This window comes from Belonocnema kinseyi, chromosome 5 (genome assembly GCF_010883055.1).
Source record: "Belonocnema kinseyi isolate 2016_QV_RU_SX_M_011 chromosome 5, B_treatae_v1, whole genome shotgun sequence".
NCBI classification, from domain to species: domain Eukaryota; kingdom Metazoa; phylum Arthropoda; class Insecta; order Hymenoptera; family Cynipidae; genus Belonocnema; species Belonocnema kinseyi.
Window position 1 is genome coordinate 18687645 of NC_046661.1, and position 6227 is coordinate 18693871.

Consider the following 6227-nt stretch of genomic DNA (forward strand, 5'->3'; position numbering starts at 1 on the left):
ACCTGGGTCGGAGCAGTGTTGCGGAACGAACGTGTTATTTACTTAAATAGCACGAGAATTCTGGATCAATCTGAAAAATCTCTATCCCTTCCACACACCACTACTTTCCCCTGCCGAGTGAGTCACGCCTACCCCGGAAGGGAAATGGCTTAATGGTGTAATAATAATAATAATAATAATTTTTAATTGAAAATTCATCTTTTTAATTAGTTTTTGAACTGATAATTTGAGTATTTAATATTTTTTTAAATAATCCTTTTAAGGTTAAAATCTAACTATTTGTTTGAAACTTCATATTTCTTGATGAAATTTTGACTCTTATGGTATACAATTAACCTTCTTAGTTGGAAACTCATCTTTTCAGTTGAAAACTGAACTATTTGTTTAAAAATTCATTCATTTTGTTGAAAATTTAATATCTTTAACCTGAGAAACTGAACCATATGAGGTTATTTTTTATAAAATAGATGAGTTAAAAACGAAACACTAAAGTGCTTCTAATATCGCCGAAAAAAACAAGACCTTAAGATTTGAAAATATTTTAAAATGTCAGTTTTGCAAGCCACAGGAGTGGAAAAATGTGTAGAAAGAAAGGTCTGTCATATTTCCCAGCGGCAGGCAGACATTTTCTCCAGATTTTCCCAGAGCTGCTGCTCGCTCAGCAGGGTCGTCTCAAGGCTTTGAGGTGGGCTGCGCCCTTCTTTCCTGATATCAAATTTTTATATTATAATACAGTGTCAAGCTTGCACACGAATTATCTTGTATTTTGTTTATTTAATACAGTACACTTATTTCGGTATTATAATATAATTTTGTAATTATTAGGCTGTTAATTCGCTACTCATTATATTTATTAAACTGATAAGAGATAAATTAAAATGCAAAAAAGCTCAATTTTCAATATATTCTAAGTTTTTGGAACGTTTCAAAAATCATTTTATAGTTTTTCTTTCAACACCTAAGAGAAAAAATGCTGCTATTTTCATTAAAACTTCTAACAATAGCTTACATTCTATAGATGACTTGTCATGGAAATGCTCATACCTGCCGCTGGGAAATGTGACGGAACTTTCTTTTCTACAATTTTTCTTCTTCTGTGGCACGCACCTCGCCTCATTACACTCTGAATTATTCTGAGCGACTTTAATCGCGAAAAGATAATTTTTATTCAGTTTTGTGGACAAAATAGGAATCAGGGTACATTACCACACATTTTAAGTCATTAAACAGCACGATAGCTCCATGCAATTCCTAAATAAAAACATTCAACATATATCCTTGAAAAACTCACATTTTTCAATATTTTTAAATCTTAAGGTCTTTACTGGATTCTAAACATGTTCTAGGACACTCCAGAATTTTTTCAAATTTTTTCAAGCATTTTTACTCGTATTTTGCTAAAGAACTCGGAACGATTTTTTCACGCAAATTACAGAAACGCCCTTTTATTCAGAAAATTTGGCGGTTTCGTGTGGTTCTTATTCGAACCTCCTCACATGTTTTTCTGCCGAGTTATTCGCCTTCTAAAGTGGAGGGTCTTTATTCTTTGCGGCGATATTAGGATAAGTTGGCCATATAACAATCTTGGTGAAAAATGAATTATACGGTCTGAGTCGACCCAGAAAATTTGAAAGTATTCTGGTCCCAAATTATCATTACGCTCGTAGTGAAAATGTTTCAAAATTTGGATCATGTTTTTTTAAAACTTTTATCATAACAATTTACAGATTTTTATCATAACTATCTGCATTAAATTTTCTGATTAATTATAACCTAACATAGAATCTAAATAATAATAAAACTGGTAAGGCACGGTTAAAACAAATACATAACGCTTTTAGGGTTGGTGGGGGATCGCCTCAAATGTTACGCTAATGTTAAAGTTACATACACTTACTATAGAAAAGCATTTCGAAAGAAAAAGGGGTGGTTGGGGGGCGGGGGTCAGAACTTTCAGAAGAAAACGTTACGTTTTTTTAATGGTCACTGATAATTTTAAAAATATAAAGAAGGACTATCCATTGAATTTTTTTAATTCAAAAAATGTTGTGAAATTTATAATTTCAGGATGTATCACTGGGCAGATATTCCTGCTATATTTTGTTTCCCACTTCTACAAGATAATAACTAAAATTTCAAAACTTTCCTAAAAACTATTTTGATATACGTACTTTATCCTAGTATTATTAAAAATTCTATCAAGCAATGGAAATGGGTCAAACAATTTCACAACTTTTTTGCACAGACCTTATACTTTGTGATACTAACTTTCATAAGCGACCCGTTATCAATGTAACATGTTATAAAAAAAGTAATTAATTTGTAGTAGACCGGATCGATGAAGAAGCTCTTAAACTTCTAACAAAAGAACAGATTAAAGATGTAATTGTGCTCATGGGTGATCGGAGTAAATTTAAACACAAATATAAAAATGATTTGAAAGAACTGACTCAAGCAATGGATGTGAATTTTGTGGTATTAGAGGATACGCTGAATGGAAATTTTGACACTTCTAATAAAAATGCTAACAATAAAGTCAATTTGATAACGATTCCTGCAGGCCCAAGCACTTCTAACGCCTCTTACACGTCGGCTGGTAACAAAATTCATACAATTGTTTCAAAGTTTTTAATTTAAGTATAGTTACATAAAAATATTTACAAAAATTGTTTGTTCTATAATATCGTATTTTATACTTATAGGTTCATATCTTAATATTAATATATTTTCGCAGTTCCCGTTTCGCTTTTCTTTGAGAAAAATGTTTTTCAAGTTATTTTTAACTCATCATTCAGAGGCAGGGAAATATTAACAACATATAAATGCAATCAAGCACTCGATTATCAAAAGCTGTTATCTATATTGATTGAACATGCTGTCGAATCAGATCTGGATAAAAGGTATTCCACATCTCTCACTTATGTTTTCCCATTATTATTTCAAAGTTAATACAAAATGGATTTTAGAATTTATGTATTTCGTAGAATCGATTGTGTAACTTGGCAAACGTGGGCCAATTTCTGTAGTGCACTTTTCCCTCATGAATCTCCGGATATTTTTTATAATAAATTCAAAGAAGGGATTGGGGGAATCTTACATGATAAGTATTTAAACAAAAGAAGAATTCTAAGGAAAATAGGAATGATAACTTCAAAATCAAAATCAACCACTGAACGTATATTTATGAATCTTGTCTATATTGGCTGAATATTAGCAATAAATGACAAGTTCACATTGAATAACCTTGAAAAATGACCTGTCCCTTAAGGCCATGCCTTTCTTTGCATTTTCCCATTAGAGCCCAATAACTTTCATAAAGAACATTTTTTCCACAGAGCTGCAGTTTTCGAAATATTTGGTAATGTTTCTTAAAAGGGTTGGATGTTTAACCCTCTATAACTCGAAAACTGTCCATTTTCGGACTTTGTGCCCGATAACACTTTTGATCGAGACATTGAGAACTAAAATTTTACGAAGTTTAATCAAAATCGGCCGAAAGTCATTTCATGTACATTTGCTGTGGGTTCCTTTATGACATTTTTGGTAAGTTATGGTAATATTATAGGTAGTTTATGTTAAACTGTGATTATTTACCAAACATTCAATTTCAAAACCTTTTTTTTAATTGTTGGAAAGTTATGAAATTTTTGTTAAGATTACAGGCAATTTATGGGTAAATTACCCGAAATTCAAATTGGAAATGTTTATAAATTTCCAGAAATTTATGGAAATTTTCGGTCTTTTATGGTAATCTGATCAGTTATACATGGTAACATTCCATGAATTACCGCAATATTCTATTATCAGCAACCAAAATTTCCTTAGAGTTTTTACGGTGAGTTTGCTGAGTATCATAAAATGCAAGCTTATTGATGTATAACATTCATTAATCACCTCTGACGTTACTTTTCACTCCCTAGGGAGTGATTCATAGGCTTCGAAAAGGGCTGAAATCATGCATGTGTCATAAAAAATGTCTTTATTTCCATAGCAGAATATATTCCTTTTCATAAACAATCACATTTGAGGAATAATTACTTCGTAGCTTATATTTTAAGGTACACGCGAATGTTAAAATGTGAAACACAAAATGTTGATTTATAGATACAGAATGTGATATTTCATAATATCAGCACAAGTTTATGACTCAGATATTCTAAATATATTAGATGCATAGTACAAAACTGATTTATTGAATTTTTTGAAACTAAAACTCCTTCTCCTTATTATGTTATATTGTGAAAAATTGAATACAAATAGGAATAGCGCCAAGGACGGAATGATAACTATGGCCTGCACTTAGGAGCCAAGGTTTGGTTGCCATTGTCGGCCCAACACTGGGTACCAGTATTGGACCAAAACTAGCTGCGATCGCCGCGCCATTGCCGGATTGATAACTATGGCCTTGACTTGGCAACCAAGGCTTGGCTGCCATTGTCGGCCCAACACTGCATACCAATACTGCTATAGTCTAAGGTCTAGGGATATGCCAAAAAAGGTATTTAAAAATAAATATTAATTAATTGCGAGGATTTTGAATATAAATATTATTGGTTCTGTTTAGATTGAATACATATATTACATTTTGAACATTATATTACAAATAAAATTTTTATTATTATGCGACGTTGTGTAAACGGACAGGAATATCAATAACAGTAAACAGAAATATCAATACAATAATTTTTAAATAAATAATTTAAATCGATTACAATTTTTCTTCGCGTAACATTTCGCTTTTTTCCGTTGTAGTCTACTTTACAACTTTTTGCAATGACAGGAAATGTAATTTTTGGCCAAATAAAGTACTGATACTGGGTCAAGTATCGGCGGAGTATCGGCAAATATAAAAAGCCAATATAGGCTGCCAACACTGGCTTAACATTGGGTCGATTTAAATAAAACATGGTGTGTCGTGGTAAAAGTGACACTTGGCCCAGTATTGTGCCGTAACTGGGCCAGGCTTTGGCTGATCATTGGGAAACATGGTTCCTGTACTAAACGTGAGACTTGGCGCAATATAGTGCCGATATTGGGCCAAACATCGGTGGTGGATCAGCATATATAAATAGCCAATATAGGCTTCCAGCACTGGCTCAACACTGGGCCGATTAAAATGCCGATAGTGGCCAAATAACATTAGCCGAACTTTAACTGCCAAAATTGGACCATCACTGGGCCGTGTATTCAGCTCTGGCAATTCGCACTTGGAAATATAACGCGAATAAAAATTGTAATCGATTTAAATTATAAATTAAGAAATTATTGTATTGATATTCCTGTTAACATTTCGTGTATTTTACATTTACAGAACGTGGCATGATAATAAATAATCAGGAAAAGAGAGCTCGAAATTTGGTACTTTAACTTTTCTGAACTGTAGCTTCTGAGGATGGCTTTTTCACAGAGTTTCAACTTGTCGGCTTAGCGCAGTGGTTGGCACTCCCGACTGCTAGGCGATTGATTTGGGTATATAGATGTAGGTTCGATACCCCGCACCGTTAGAAATTTTACTTGTAATATAATGTTCAAAATGTAATATATGTATTTAATCTAAAAAGGAACATTAATATTTATATTCCAAGTTCTCGCAATCAATTAATGTTTATTTTTAAAATAGCTTTTTGTCATATTCTTAGATTATAGCAGTAGTCGTTAAAATTAACAAAAATTTTGAAATGAAATTTTAATTCTTGAAATTATAAATGATAGTTGAACGGTATGCAGTCGTATAATGATTAATGGGTAAAGCAGATGCGTCTTAAGAAAAATTCAATGATTTTTCATCAGTTTTTGAATTAACTCCGGCATTCAGGTTGGTTCGATATTGGTATCCAGTGTGGGGCTGACAATAACAGTCAAGCCTTGACTGCCAAGTCAAGGTCATAGTTATCAATCCGGAAAAGGGGCGACGATGGTAGCTAGGTTTGGTCTAATACTGGTATCCAGTGATAAGCCGACAATGATAGCTAGTCCTTGGCTGCTAAGTGCAGGCCATCGTTATCATCCCGTCATTGGCGCAATAATGGCAGCCGAGCTTCGGCAATATTTTTGCCGACTATGGACGATTTTTTGGCCGTATGTGAGTACGCACTTGGGAATATACAAAGTGGGTCTTTGGCGTTTAGTATACCAGGTGTATACATATGAAACCGGTATTTTTTCAAGAAAAAAACACATTTATTTCAAGAGAATGATAACAAATATTTTATTCAAAGTATGCGCCC